General features: G+C 46.1%; 1 protein-coding gene across 1 annotated transcript in view; it reads left to right on the top strand.

The window, feature by feature from the left end:
• LOC144762288 (uncharacterized) overlaps positions 1-16,789 on the top strand; it is a 373,848-nt gene that overhangs the window by 155,858 nt on the left and 201,201 nt on the right. The window lies entirely within an intron of this gene.

The raw sequence follows: 16,789 nt of genomic DNA on the forward strand, positions 1-16,789 counted from the left end.
ATTCAAGTTAACACTTCTCAGAAAGATAGTGGTAACCAATTAATGAAAATGTATCCGCTAACATCCTCCTCATGTTCTCTGAGCCTACCACGTTAACAGTTGTGAAGCCCAGTTTGTTTGCTGTCAGTAGGGTTTGAGTGAGTGCTATTCCTGACACTCGACCTACATATGTATTGGATGTATTTCTATAGTCCTTACCAATGCCCCAACCTCAGCCTTCCAGGAAATTTGGAAAATGTAGTTGTTCTCTTTGTATTCCAATGGCCGTCAATAAGTACAGACGTCAAGCAAAATATGCAGTTAGTCAAGGTTTCTTTGTGGCAGTAAAATCCCCGCAAAATTCATCTGAGGTTGCAACTCAGGATGAAACACCCGACTATGCTGAATGCGTGTTATTTTAATTTTATTTGTCTAGCACAGAGTATACAGAAATGTCTTTATTGTGAAGTGCCTCAGCATTAGAATAACAGAAAAATACTGTCATTACTTTAGTTATCCAGTATTGGGGTATCTTTCATAGATTCACATGCCTGAATCATTCCCTGTCGCCGAGGCGGGAGTCCCACTGTAAAAATATATATACAAAAGCAGTGCCTTAGTAAGAACTGTCGTAGGCTAAAAAGACGAGGCCCAGAAGGGCCAAAACTTAGTAGCCTATCTACCTCAATATATGAAAAGAACCAAAAAAATAGGTCCACCAATCAGCTGCCAGCACCCTCTAGAACGTTCCCAGCAGAGGCAGTTCTCATATTTTCTCCGCACGTCGTGTGGAAGGGAGTCTCCCTGAGTGCCTACTCAGTTTTCTTCATTTTTCCTTCAAGATCTCAGACAAAGCTCTCTTTAGAGCCTGCAGGACCTGTGATAAAAAGAGGGTCCATGTAGATTATCAGCACAAGGACTGCATCTACTGTCTACATCCTAACCATGTTGTTAAGGATTGTAGAATATGTCGTACCTTTCCTGCCAAAACCATCAGAGACAGGGATGCAAGAGTTCTTTTATGGCTGAAATCCTCTTCAGCTGAGGAAGATGACAAGGCCTCAACATCTAGCAAGAGAGCTAGATCTCGTGACAGCCCTTCGTCGGAGGGAAGGAAGAACCACAAATCCTCTCATGGAGCTTCTGACCAGTCAAGGAGATCTCCTATTTCTCCTTCTGGATCAGCCTTGTCTCAGTCGTCTGAGACCTCCAGGCCTTCAACCTCCAGGCCTTCAACTTCCAGAACCATGAGTAAAGCCTAGGTCAAGACTCTCTCTCTGGTGTCTTCTCATACGGTATCTGTGACCTCTGCTGCTTCTATTTCCTCAACTACGGTCTCCACCATGGCTATTACTTCACCTATTGTGTCTTCTAAAATATCTACGTCAAAAAGATCTTCTGTGACTAAAGAATCGTCTACTAAAAGTTCCTCAGCAAAACCTCCATCGACGATGATGTCGATGTAACGAATACCGTAGACGAAGAGCTCGTCGACGAAGATGATGTTGACACTACCGTCGATGAAGAGCCAGTCGATGACCGTTCCATCGACGAAGAGCCCGTCGACGACGACAGTCGACCCCATCGACGACCATGTCAACGAAGATTGTCGACGACAACACCGTCGACAACCCACTCGTATACAACACCGTTGGCTACGGCGACCCCGTTGACGACAAAGAGCCCTTTGATGACGAAAAGTCCATCGATGAAAGGTTGGTTATCAGCGTTCCCACCTGTATCTCAGACTACGCCGATTTCCTACACTCACTTCCAGTTGAGAACCTACCACAGACCAGACTATAGCAATATTTCTCCATTATTGCCATCTCATATTTTGGAGATGTATGTGGAAGTTGATGAGTCTGATGAGGAACATGAAGGTCCTTTTGGCATTGCACACCATCCCTCAGAATCACAAAAAAATGCCAGGATGAGGACGATGACGAAGATTACCAAGAGCATTTTTATCAGGAGGATCTATCTACACCTTATCACAGACACCCCAAAAAAGCTCCCACATCAAGTAAGTCAAAGTCATCTTCCTCCTTCTTTGATTCAAGACCTACAGGCCATGTTGGCTGATTATCGGCAAAGGTTTCCTCCTGAGCCGACTATTCCTGTTGTACCTCCCTCACCGGCGGTAATACCAGTACCACTACCACCGGCGGAAGTTCCTACTTCACCAAGGCAGCCCTCTGGCACAGCACCACACGGGCCCCAAGATACTTCATCCTCGGACGAGGAAGGAAGGGAGGAAGGTGAATTACCCGACAACATTGGTGATGGAGACCCCTGGGATGACTAAATCATTCCCATGCCTTCACCTCCTATCCCTCAGCCATCTGATTCTCCTCCTGAGGATATCGGCGGCTTTCACAACATCATGCAACGGGCTGCAACAAGATTCGAATTGCCTGTCACTATTAAACAATCTGATTGTTTTCTACATGACTTTAAAGAGGGTTATAGAAAAATAACAAGAGCGATTCCAACTATAGACCTGATTTGGATCGAGGGTCTTAAAATAATGAAAACGCCTGCCTCCATACCAGCGGTGCTTCCACGGATTGAAATGCCGAGCACTTCCAGATACTCCGTCTTGCCTTATAGGTAATCCACACCCGGATTCAGTCGTATCCCAAGCTGCTCAGCAGAGATCAAAGAATCCGGCCGCCCCAATTTCAACTCCGCCTGATAAGAATGGTAGAAGATTGGATCTAATTGGAAAAAAATGTTCTACTAATGCTGCATCATCTATCAAAGCAGCAAATTCCCTGGCAATCTTAGCACGATATGACCGCCAGATGTGGACGGATTTGTCAGTTTATAGCCCTCATTCCTGAAGACCGTCGGCAAGAGGCAAGGACAATTGCATTGGAAGGTGAACAAGCTGTGTCCGAAATTATCGACTGCGCTCTTGACATCGCTAATACTAATTTACTCCAGTATTGGAACTTTCATAGATTCACATGCCTGGATCATTCCCCGTCGTCGAGACGGGAGTCTCCGGTATATAAAAAAGCAGTGCTTAGTAGTATAGCAAACTGAAAAGAGTCCTAGGCCCATTTCCCTTTTGCAACACATAGCCTTTGTTATGTAAAAAGGCCCAAACTTTTCCCTGAACCAATCAGAGCTCCTCACCCTCTAGAACACTCCTGAGAGAACCTTCTGCCCCTCAAATTTTTCTACGGCACGTTGTGCTAGGGAGTCAGTTCAGTTCATGAAGCTTTATTCGGTACAAAAGAATTGACCATAAAAGCACGTAAAAAAATACATATACAGAAATCATTCGAATTTAGTAAAAAAGAATACAATACAGACCAATGTACTAAAATATCATGCTGTTACGTAGACTGATAGATTTGATTTAAAAAAATAACAGTATAAAAACAAATATCAGCAGACGTCGTTAAAAATAACTCATTGCCTCATCCACTGTGCGTACCCCATATTTAACAAATAAAGGCTTAAGGTACAAAATTCGATGGTTCAAGTACAATTTACATATTAGTAAAAAGTGCAGAGTGCTCTGTTTTGATGTGCCATCACACGGACACGGTCCTTTAGGGTGTTGCTTAATGTTAGGCTGAGACACTAACTCATGGGCAATTCCGAACCTGAGCCTAGTTAAGACAAACTTGTGTGAAGGCCTCGTTACCAGCACAAGATAATCCGGAAAGCCTTCAGTGAGGGAGCATTTACAGCAAAAGGAAACAGTTGTCATGGACCGACACGACGAAGCCCTCTTCTTTGCCATATTTTCCAAAAAGATTGCTTTCATATCGGATTTCGGTATAGTCGGTGCAACCTTAGGGTCGGCCAAAACATTGAGATTAAATATTTGTGAATAACAATCTGTAACATATTTTATCCACGGGATTTTCTTATACATGTTCAGTGAGAGACAATCAGCAATTATAGATCTATTTAAGGTCTTTTCCTCCTGGAGCCAGATGGAGCGCCATAGTATTAATGGTCTTAAAGCTAAAAGATTATTCAAATAGTTAATGTCAAGTCCCGATGGGTCAATGCAGTGGCGGCTGATGAGGGCAGACGTTTCTTTAAAAAGGAATTTTCCTCAAGCTGTAATTTATGGGCACTACTATTACCCCAAATAGCCGCCCTATATAATGCGATGCTAGCGCATCTCGCTTGATAAATTTGCAGCATATCTCTTGTTCGTCTGTCCCCAATTTTTGCCGCGAATTTAAAAATACCATGGGCACTTTTCGCCATTTTATTACTGACATTATTAAATTCATTAGACCACTTTCTATCATGGGAAAAGGTTATTCCAAGATAACAGAAGGAATCGACTAATTGCACCTTATTACCATCAATGAAAAAGGCAGTAGGTTTCTTATTTTTAACCCCACAGGTCATAATATGCGTCTTGTCCTTATTGATGAGTAGTTTCCTGTCCCTAATAAACAGAGAAAATCTATCCATCAATCTTTGCAGACCCAGCGGGGTCCTAGAAAGAAGCACGGCGTCATCAGCATATAATAACACCGGCAATGATACGTCTTTTAACCTAGGAGCGTCTGCTTGAACACCTTTTAAAATTTCGTCAATTTCATTGATAAATAAAATAAACAATAATGGAGCTAAAACACAGCCTTGTCTAATGCCGCGTCGTACGTCAAATTTGGGGGTACATTCTCCCTTGGTTCCAAAACGCACACAGGTTTGCAAGTTTTGGTGTACAGCCTAGCAAGGAAGAAAATAATACCCTCGGCGGCGCCCATCCGCAGCAAAATGGGCCACAAAATTCCATGATCAACCATATCAAAGGCGCTGCTTAGGTCAGCAAAGCATAAATATAAAGCGCCACCTTTAGCGTCTACATATTTCCCAGTTACGAGATCAAGATTCAAACACTGGTCCAAAGTGCCCCTACCTTTCCTAAAACCAAACTGACTTTCGGACAAAATTGCCTTATCTTCAACCCACTCCTCGAGCCTGGCTAACATGACTCTGCTCATCACCTTTATAGAGGAGTCCAAAAGGGAAATGGGGCGATAATTCTTTGCTTCAGACCGATTGCCTTTTTTAAAAATAGGGATAATAGATTCCCCCCATGTGGTCGGAGCTTCAGTGCAAACAGCTGCAGTAAACACATTTGCAAGGAGGGGGCTCCAGATCTCCGGGACTGCCTTATAAACGTCTATTGGGACCCCATCGGGTCCTTGGGCCTTCCCCCCCTTGCTTGCACAAATTCCTATCTCGACCTCGGCCACAGTAAAATTTAAAGGTAGTATGGGCCAATTACATCGTGTGGTAGCTGGACCACAATCTGAGCCAAAAATGTTAGAAAAATGAGTTACCCAACAATCACTAGAAACATTAGAGCTCAATACAGGGGTATTATCGTCTCTGAGGAAGGGGGAATTAACCGTAGCCCAGAATAAAGTATTATTGTGAATTTCTGCAGCTTGGTTTAGTAATTCCCATGCTTCCTGCTGTAACTCTCTTTTTCTTTTTTTTTTATGCGAATTGATATTCTGCTCTTCGTTCGATTATTAAGGTAGTGTTCCTAGGTTTTATGGCCAAGGCCTTCTTTAGCTCTGTTAGTAGCCTGGTACAAGTGTGGTCAAACCAACCTTGTCCATGGCTACTTTTATCTCTAATTGGTCTGGTAAACCTTGCATCAATTGATAAATTAATATTTTTAAAAGCAGTTAAAACACATTCGGACCCAGAGTTATTTTCGAGAATTAGGGTGATGTCAGTTAAACAATCAAACGATGTAACCTATTGACTCATCTGCTCTGTCCCCAACCCATTTAACTCTAACACCATTGGGTCTGTGGGGTTCTACGTTGGTGATAGTATGGGCCACAGCTACAGGACTCTCACTCCATAGCATACAGTCTAGAACAATATAGTTATGATCACTCAAAGATGTAACTACGATCCTGGGGGTTTCACAGAAGGGGGTAATACTCGATGACACAATAACATGATCTATCACCGAGCTTGTCCTCCAGTTTTTAAAAGTAGAGATAATCACCCCATTAACATCTTTGCCAAAATCCAAAATTTCGAGATCATAATTACTAATACATGTATACAGGATTTCTCCATAGCTATTATGCCTGAAGTGGAGGTCTACAACACCAGCAATATTAACAATCCCACAAGCTTTCTGAAAGGTCAATTCGCATAAAGAAATTTTAAAATCTCCTAACCATATAAAATCAAAAGAAATATTACATTGGTCAATTAAGTCATCAATAGCACTGGCTACATTTTTTACAACAGATATCCTACTATCATCGAAGATATTGTTATAGTAGTTAATTAGGAGGACGTGTCGACCTTGATCATTGCGGAGCCACAATAACTGCACATTAGGTCCCACATTTAAATATTTCACAATCCTGATGTTTTTGTTAATCGACACCAAAATTAAAAGACCTCCTTTTGCTCTCCCTGCTCCAGAGCTAACAGCCTGTAAGTTAAACATTACGAACCCCTCAAAATGTACCTCCTCCTGACACCAAGTTTCCTGGAAACACAAAATGTCATGAGTGTTTATAAAATCCCTCTAGCTCAAAGTGTCCTGTTTGGATTTTAGCCCAGCAACATTCCAGCTTACAATAGAGATGCCGTTAAATACATTAGCGCTGGTATTATTCAGAGGGACACGATTACCTACAGCTACCTCATTGGTACTGTTCCCTGTTGCTCCAGAGCCAATACAACTTTCTTTACTTTTGGTCTCAACCATATTTGGATCGGTGTCAGGCGGTAAAACACACGCATCGGGGACCTGGGCAGTAATCAACTGGCACGAGACACCAACCCCTGTCCCGACGAGTCAATCATTGGAGTCCAGAGAGCTTAGTGCCTGTAATCTGTTCTGGACAGGGATCCCGGATCCCAAAGAGTGGTTAAACCAGGGGTTTCTATTTCCTGGTTGGGGGGGTGGGGGGGTGAGAGAGTCTTTAATTAAATGACTACAAAAGCAACCAAGAGGACGTACACTTATTTTGTCATCCCCGGGGATTAAGGATCCAGCCCTTAGCAAAGCTGTGGCCGCATGTTGGGGGTGTTTAAAATTGACGATAACACAACCACCCCTACATGTTTTGTTAGACGTACCTATCCAATCAACCCTTCTGGTGGTTAAAATTAGGTCTGAATAAGCAATTGGAAAGCCACAGTTATTGTGTAGCCAAGAGACCGTTTTATTTTTTAGTGAATCATGAGATTCAAGTTGGGGTCTAATTGGATCAGTCTCATAAAAAGGGACGTTGGTCAAAACGGCCACATAAGGAGCACAGGCTGGAGGTAGATTCACAGGACGTTTTCGTCTAGTTGGTTTCGGTGGACCCCCCTCATTAACTGCTGGCTTACTCTGGAGAGGAATGGGAGGTGGGTTTGTAGAAAATGATGCCGACATTGCTGCTTCTTTAACTATTCCACCCCTAATCGGTGGATTTACAGGTAATATAGAAAGGCCTGGGTCCACATTGATAGGCCTAGACTTTCCAACCAGAGCTATATGCGCGTCAAGCAACCCCCCTAGTCTATTTACTTCAGATGAAAGCTGATCCAACTTGTCCACCAAGGGTTTAATGATCTTATAAACCTTAGAATCAATAATGCTTATTAAAAGATCAAACTGTTCAGAGTTCATATAGGGTGGGGCATTCTTACTAGTCAAATCTTCAACCCGGGAGAAATTTTTAATACAGTCTCACCTCTTTTTTTTATTGCGAGTACGGTACCCCCCACGTGTAGTGGGTGCTTTCCTGCAGGCTCTTAATGCTCTAGGTGCCGGTGTATTATGGGCAGGCGATACACTGGGGGATCCGGATGGAACAGCAGAAATATCTAGACCAATTTCAGGTTGGGCTATGGTTTCTATCGAGATATCAAGGTTGACAGGATCTGGGTGATCATCCGTAAGTGCTATAATATTAGGAGCAGGATCAGGGAGGGTAGAACAGTTGATAGGGAAATTCTCCTTCCCTAGCGACATCCTTCGCTCCTTATTAATTTGGCTGACCACTTTCACAAGATAATTGTCCATGGTGGCTGTTGCTAGAGGATTTTTAGGAGCCTTTTGTTTCGACATTGTGTATTAAAAGAACAAAAATGACCAACTAGGTATACGGAAAGATAATATCAAGGAGACAAAGCTTACATGGACTACAACCAAGCTGAGTTAAGAAAATCAGCAGTAATAAAAGTAATAAAAATCCTTCATATACAATATGAGGCAAGGCAGTCACAGTTCCAATGTAGAATCGGTGAGAGAGTTCTCACTTAGTGCAACAAAATACCTCGCCGGTAGAAATCAGGGGGGGGGCCCAGCCCAGCCTCGGCCAGTCCCGGACTGTCACAGACTGTCCGCCCTTAGTCCGGGCTTCGTCCGGCGCCGCCCGCGCGCGTCCCGCGACGCGTGAGACGCTCGATGCTCTTATGGCGCCTCCGGGCGCGGGATGATGTCACACGCCATCTCCGGGGCTGCTGGGAGCGGTAGTCTGCTGGCGCTCGACGGTGGAAATGCGCCTCCGGGCGCGGGAAATGCTGCAAGTTCGCCTGGTGCCGTTCCCCTAACGGCGGCGTCAGGCTCTGCTAATACCCCCTAGGGAGTCTCCTTTGAGCTCTGCTCAAATTCTTTACTTCTACAGTATTTTGACTTAGATTTGAGGTTTTTCAGCTACCATGTCTGAGAAGGAGAAAAAAGGATTATTTAGAGCTTGTTCCACCTGCTCTAAGAAGAGGCTTTATACAGATGACCCCCACAAGGACTGCATCTACTGTCTCTATCCAGACCATAAGGCAGCAGATTGTAAGGTATGTCGTACCTTTTAAAATAAGACCTTGAGAGATCGTGAGGTTAGGCTGCTGATCTGGCTTCAGAAGGTCAAAGCCAGGAAGGAAATACTCTCAAGTGAGAGTGAGGAGGAATCTGTGGCGTCTAAGAGATCTTGGAAGAGAAGTAGATCTCAGACACATTCCTCAGGGGAAAGACCTGAGAAGGCCCCAAAAAAGACCACACCAGGGTCTTCAGGTCACAGTCCCTCAAAATCTCTTCAGTCTCTACTAAGGGGAAGAAGGGTTCTGCTGGTGAGGTGAAAGGAGGAAAATCCACCTCCGATCCACCACAGTCACCTCAGAAGATCAAGATTACCATCAAACGGTCTTCTTCTACGCCTTCTGAGGAGAAGGGTACTGTTTCAGCTCCGTCGACGGGACCGTCGACAAAAAAGGGACCATCGACGACGACAAAAACACCTCCATCGTCGACGAAGGATAATGTTAAGGCTGGTGAGAAAACAGCGTTGACGACTTCACCGTCGACGGCGATATCGTCGACTGTTTCACCGTCGACGAGGACTTCGACGAATGTGTCAACGGCGGCGTCGACGAGGACTGTGTCGACGGTGGCGTCGACGACGATGACTTGGTCGACGACGGCGATGGGAATCTCGTCGACGAGGGAAAAAACACCGGAAAAAAGGTTGGTGCCTTGGAAAAAACCTATAATACCGGAGGTTACATCTCCGAGCAAGGTCTCCCCATTGCTGCCATCTCACCTGCTGGAAGAGGAAAATTCGGAAGAAGATGATGAGTATGGAATTGCCAGTAGCCCTTCGCAATTGCAGGCCAAGTACCAGGAGGAGGATTCTGAGGAGAAATATGGGGGTTATCAAGAACAACCCCAGGAACAGCACCGGTATCGCCAACAGCAATGTGAGGAGAGGACAAGTGTGCCATCCTCTTTGTTGAACGATCTCCAGGGAATATTGGAGGATTATAGGAAGAGATACCCAGCGACTCCAGTCGCTCAACAGGCCCTAGAGGCTACTCCACGTCCACGATCGATTCCAGGGATACCGGTTCGTAGGAGAGAGATTGTGCCGGAACCTACTGCTAGGTCTCCACCGCCGACGACACACCATGATACCTCGGATGACGATCATGAGGATGGGGAGATTGCGGACACAAGTGCAGAATGGCATGACTATATCGCCCCATCACCTTCAACTCCTCCGCAGAGACCAGTAGATTCTCCACCGGAGGACATTGGTGGTTTTCATAATTTGATGGAAAGAGCCACTAAGAGATTTGCACTGACCATGACAGAAGAGAAAACAATGTTTTTTATACGACTTCAAAGACTCGTATCGAAAATCTGTACGATCCCTGCCTATAGTATCTCATATTTGGAAGGAAGGATTAAAGGTCATGGAGACGCCAGCGACGGTAACGCCGGTTCTGGCCAGACGGGATAAAATATATAAGGCGCCTGTTGAGGCTCCATCTTGCCTTTTGGGTCATCCCAAACCAGATTCTGTTATCACTCAGGCGGCACAACAGAAATCCAGGAACCCATCTGCTCCGATTGCAACACCTCCAGACAAAGAGGGCAGAAGGTTGGATAATGCGGGAAAACGGTTTTCATTAATGTCGGCTCTGCTTGTGAGAGCTGCTCATGCCCTCGCTATCTTGGGAAGGTATGACAGGCAGATGTGGTGGGACCTGTCTCCATACGTTAACCTGGTGCCGGAACCAGAGAAGCAGGAGGCGAAGAAAATTCTCATGGAAGGAGAGAGGACTTCGGCTGAAGTCATAGACTGCGCTATGGATATAGCTACCACGGCATTTAGATCCTTGGGAGGAGCTGCGGTCCTGCGCAGGCAACGATGGCTGCGAGCAACAGCGTTCAGGCCGGAGGTGCAAAACAAGATTTTAGACTCCCTTTCAATGGAGAAGAGTTATTTGGGAAAAATATTGATGATACTCTAGAGAGTATCAAGAAGGATACTGATACGGCAAAGGCTCTGGGAACACTGCAATACAGAAAAACCACTTTTCGTGGCTCCAGGGGTAGAGGACAGTCCTCGTATAGAGGAGGATACCAACAGGGGAGATATTCTTCTTCTTATCAGTCCTCATCGCAGCCTTACCGTCAACAATACAGCCAGCGTCAGTCAGGAGGATATACAAAATCAACTCCAAGAGGACGTGGTGGCCGGGGAAAGGACAACACCCGTCGACAATGACAACCTCCATGTTCCGGCTCTGTCAGATGCTCCCCTGGGTGGAAAGATTGCTCACTATCTTCACAATTGGCGGAAAATAACAACGGACCAATGGGTCTTCAAAATAGTTCAATTCGGTCACACCCTAGAATTTCTTCAAGCGCCCCCTTGTACGCCACCGATGCACCAGAGAGCCAACCATCTGCATCAACTCCGGCAGGAGATTCGGACAATGCTCCGAAAGGGAGCAATAGAACCGGTACCGAAATCCCAGGAAAACGAGGGGTTTTACTCCCATTTTTTTCTTATCAAGAAAAACAGGCTCCAGTGGCGCCCCATTCTGGATCTCAGATCCTTAAACACCTATCTCAAGAAACAATCTTTCAGGATGGTATCTCTGCAGGACATTCTTCCGTTATTAAACCCAGGAGATCATATGACCACATTGGACCTACAAGACGCGTATTTCCACGTGCCGATACATTCTGCACACAGGCAGTACCTTCGGTTCTGGGTAGCCGGAAGACATTACCAATTCAGGGTACTGCCATTCGGCTTGAAGTCAGCGCCAAGAGTTTTTACGAGATGCCTGGCTCCAGTGACGGCTGTGTTGAGGAAGCAAAAACATCAGATATTTCCTTACATCGACGACTGGTTAGTCAAGGCACCATCAAAGGTACAGGCCAGAGCGTCAACGCAGGCCTGCATAGACTTATTCGCCAATCTAGGTTGACTCTTCACGAGGGAAAGTCAAACCTCCACCCAACAAAAGTGATCACATTTCTGGGGGCAATATTGGACACGGACTGCAACAAAGCGTTTCCCTCCAAGGAAAGACAACTGAGGATTGTGTCCCTCTTCCAAGACTTGGTCAAAAGAAAGTCTCTTTCAGTCCGCAGGTACAAATCTTTGCTGGGCACGATATCCTCTTGTATTCCCCTAATACCTTGCTGCAGGCTAAGGATGAGGCCATGGCAGGAACAGATCGATCTCCAATGGCGTCAGGCGGAGGGATCCTTCGACTATACAATAAGGGTGACACCAGTGATGATACAGGCAGCAAAGTGGTGGACACAAAAAGCAAATGTGTCTCAAGGACTGACGTTTCTGGCAAGAGCGGCTCCGATAGTGGTAACGACGGATGCGTCGTTAGAAGGATGGGGAGCTTTCCTTCAGGACCTTCAAGTCAGCGGTCGTTGGAAGGCACAGGAGAAGCAATTACACATAAATCTGCTGGAGCTCAGAGCGATCCGCTTGGCATTACTGGCTTTTCTGCCAAAGATAAGAGGTTCGCCGGTGTTGGTAAGAACAGACAACACTACGGCGATGCATTATGTGAACAAGCAAGGGGGAACAAGATCTCTCTCCCTGTCTCAGGAAGCCCAGGAGATATGGGAATGGGTTCTTCAGCAAGGAATATCATTGGTAGCAGAACACCTCCCGGGGGATCAAAATGTCATGGCGGATACTCTCAGCAGGCTAAAATCGTCCTGCCACGAATGGGAGCTAGACCAGGGGATCCTGGACAGCGTCTTTCGAAGATGGGGAACACCGATAGTGGACCTCTTCGCAACAAGGGAAAACAGAAAATGCCAGTGCTTCGCAAGCTGGCTTCCCCAGAAGGGATCTTGGGGGAATGCGTTTTCCATGGCATGGTCCGGCATCTTTGCCTACGGTTTTCCTCCAATTCCTCTTCTCCCCCGCGTACTGGTGAAGATCAAGAAAGAGGCGTGCAGGCTGATCCTAGTAGCCCCGTGGTGGCCCAGACAACACTGGTTCACGGAACTGCTGCTGCTGTCGGAGGACCGTCCAATTCAGTTGCGCCTAATTCCATCACTTCTGACAATGTCCAAGGAGCAGGTGCTCCATCCGGACCGGAAATCCTTGCGATTAGCAGCCTTTCTCCTGAACACTGTGAGTTTAGCCATCCGAACATCTCACACGAATGTAGGGACATCCTATCCAAGGCCAGAGCGGAGAGTACCAACAAAACCTACAGGATGAAATGGAAGAGGTTTTGTCTGTGGTGTAAGAGACATGATGTTCACCCTCTTGCTGCTGCACCTCATCAAATTATACCTTACATTCTGCTGTTAGCAAATTCAGGATTAGCACACACCTCCATCAAGGTGCATTTGGCTGCGTTATCCCGCTACAGGAGGTAATCGTCAGGCCCATCTTTATGGTCATCAAGGATTATCAAACAATTTATGAAGGGGATATTCAGAGTCTTTCCTCCAGTAAAGCCTCCACCACCATTATGGAATCTGAATGTTGTAATCTCTCAATTGATGAAACCACCGTTTGAACCGATACACAGGGCAGACCTGAAGTTCTTGTCCTGGAAAGTGGCTCTTCTCATTGCATTGACTTCTGCGAGAAGAGTAGGTGACCTACAAGCGCTCACAATTCAGGAGCCTTTCTTACAGTTTCAGGAGGATAGAATGATTCTCAGGACAAACCCGAAGTTCATTCCGAAGGTGCCAACTGATTTTCATTTGAATGAACCATTGGTGTTGAAACGTTTCTTTCCTCATCCATCAACAGCGGCAGAACGAGTATTGCACTCGCTGGACGTTCAGAGATGTATGAAATTTTACTTGAAAGAAACGAAGGCGTTTCACAAGTCTTCTCAGTTATTCGTCGCCTTCAGCGCACCCATGAAAGGTTTCCCACTGTCGAAGAGGGGAATTGCCAGATGGATTTCCAGTGCAATTGTCTACTGTCATCAAGCTGCTGGAAAGCCTTTGAATGCACGAGTCCGTGCCCATTCCACGAGGGCGGTGGGCACATCCACTGCACTGTTTGGAGGAGTGCCAATCCAGGATATCTGCAGAGCAGCAACCTGGGCATTTACGCACACCTTCATCAGGCAAAACTGCTTGGAGGCAGCCGCAGAATAGGATGCGGCGGTGGGAGAGGCGGTACTGCGGAATATCATCCAGTAACGGTGAGCCTTTCTTGCATCCCTCCATCCATAATTTCTCTTGTTTACAAAGTCACATTTTATATAAGTATGGATAGATGTATATAAGATTATGCTTCATTTTCTAATGGTATTGCATGATTATGTAATGTATCAGGAAAATGTGCTTTGTTTTTTCACTGTTCGCTATTCTGATTCAGGCATGTGAATCTATGAAAGTTCCAATACTGGAGTAAGAAAACAAGTTGCTTACCTGTAACTTTAGTTCTCCAGTATTGGAATCTTTCATAGATTCACATGCACCCACCCTCCTCCCCTGAGAGGCTCACCTCGGATTTAGCACAAGAAGTGTGTTATATGCACAAGTGCGCGAAAAATCTGAGGGGCAGAAGGTTCTCTCAGGAGTGTTCTAGAGGGTGAGGAGCTCTGATTGGTTCAGGGAAAAGTTTGGGCCTTTTTTACATAACAAAGGCTATGGTTTGCAAAAGGGAAATGGGCCTAGGCCTCTTTTCAGTTTACTATACTACTAAGCACTGCTTTTTTATATACCGGAGACTCTCGTCTCGACGACTGGGAATGATTCAGGCATGTGAATCTATGAAAGATTCCAATACTGGAGAACTAAAGTTACAGGTAAGTAACTTGTTTTCTTCAGGCAGCTTGCAGGTGCTGCGGTAATTTGACGCCACGGATGGCTTAAGGCAACATAGTTTAGGCCAGAGGTGCAAACCATGATATTGGATATGGCCTTATTATTTGGGAAGCATATAGATGACTCCTTGTTGGCTATCAAAACCGACACAGATACTGCTAAGTCGTTGGGTGCTCTCCAGTACAAACTAGTATTTTTCCGAGGAACCAGAGGCCGTGGTTTTTCCTCTAGAGGAAATCAGCAGAACAGGCAGTATCAATTGCAATATAAACAACCTTACTACGAATCATCATATAGACTATCTTCTTCGGGTAGTTTCTCTCGTCAGAGCGGACGACGACGGTCGAACAATCAAGGCCGTGACTCAAACAGGAAGCAATGAGTCCAGCTGTACGCCAGTCCGATTTTCCTCCCTCCCTGTGGGCGCAAAGATCTCCGCCTTTTCATCAATGGCAACAGATCACATCAGATCAGTGGGTCCTTGACCTAGTACATAAGGGTCACACTTTGGAATTCATAAAAAAAACACCTATGACCCTGCCCAAGGGTCCACCTCGTCTTCACTTACTTTTCAAAGAAGCCTTAAACATGCTCCACAAGAATGCGATAGAAAGAATTCCAGTGTCGCAGAAGCGACAGGGTTCTACTCTCGCTTCTTACTCATAAAGAAAAAATCTCGGGAGTTGTACCTGTGGGAGTGCAGGGCGGATATACAGGCGTGGAGGCTGAATGTATTGTCGAACAGGTGCTATTTTATTATCAGTAGTCACGGTTTTCTGTTTAACAAGATTATCACAAGTCTCTTTCTCTGGATTGGTGTTCACGCTCTCAGGGTGGGCCCGGCCGTTCCTCCCTCTTCAGGTTGGAGATAGGTGGGATGGGCTTCGTATTCGTCGGTGGTGCCACTTCACACGGAGGCTCGCCCAAGAGAAAAGAAAAGGGAGCCTGTCAGTTCACTGTGCTACAGGTTATACCCGTCGCCTACACCCGGTAGTGCTCAAGGACTATGGACTGTGAGGGGAGGGATGGGTTAATTACGGTGGGTATTCAATGAAAGAACTTGCTGGGGTTGTCAGGGATTCAAATGCCGGTGGTGATAGGGGTTGTGTACACGCTAGATAATTAGGTATGGTATCTCGTTCAGCAATACACCGACAGACGTGCTCCCTCTGTTCCGTTCACCCGTGTCCTCCTCCTCTACACCCTCCTCCCACCTCCCTCAACAATACCACCCCCTCTTCCCCAGTATAGGGCCACTTACATGACTCCGCCGTAAGTTACGGCCGCTCTCCAGCGTCCTCCGGTGGACACCACCACTCCTCCGTCCAGTGGTCGTCGGATACCTCCGCCTCCTGGTCGTGCTGGTCGGTTTCTCTCCTCTCTTCACTCGGCTCCTCGTCCTGTTCTTCTTTCCCGGCGTCCGGCTCCACGCTTCGCGTCTTCAGCTCCTCCTTCCAGCCACAGGTCAAAGACGCCGCTTCCTGTCCTTGTCTCCGTTTAACTGGTGCGCCTCGAGCGTTTCCGGGATCGGCTCCTCCTCGTGTTACGGAGCCGCTCTGCAAGTAGAGAGGAAAGGTACGGGTTTTCTTCCCTATTCGCGTCTCGCCCGCATCCACATAGGTCCGTCCCCTCCGCACAAAGTATTCTGGTCGCTGTAGTCCCATGCCTTGCAGTCTCCCGTGGCTCACCTTCTCACAGTACCCGATTCTCGATCTTCGCAAACTCAACACGTTTCTGAAAAATGGTGACGCTTGCCGAAGTTTTAAGCTGTATCAACAAAGGGGACTTTATGGCTTCTCTGGACTTGGAAGACGCAAACTTCCATATCCCTTTACATCCCAAACATCACAAATACCTACAATTCACAGTGGCTGGCGTCCACTTTCAGTTCAAGGTGCTCCCGTTTGGACTGAAATCAGCACCAAGGATCTTCACTAAATGTCTAGCACCAGTCTCTGCAACACTGAGGTCTCAGGGTATACAAGTGTTTCCCTACCTCGACGACTAGTTGCTCAAGGGTCCTTCGGAACAGATTACAAAAAAGGCTGTCAGGAGATGCCTACATCTCCTTTCAAGTTTAGGTCTCACGCTCAATGTAAGCAAATTACAGTTGCATCCTCTCCAAGTGATACCCTTTCTGGGGGCAATGCTAGACACCATAGCATTCTTATCAGAAGATCGCCAGATAAGACTGCAAAAACTAGCAAGGTCAATCTCAAAAAGGTC

The sequence above is a fragment of the Lissotriton helveticus genome, chromosome 6 (assembly GCF_964261635.1).
Source record: "Lissotriton helveticus chromosome 6, aLisHel1.1, whole genome shotgun sequence".
Taxonomy (NCBI): domain Eukaryota; kingdom Metazoa; phylum Chordata; class Amphibia; order Caudata; family Salamandridae; genus Lissotriton; species Lissotriton helveticus.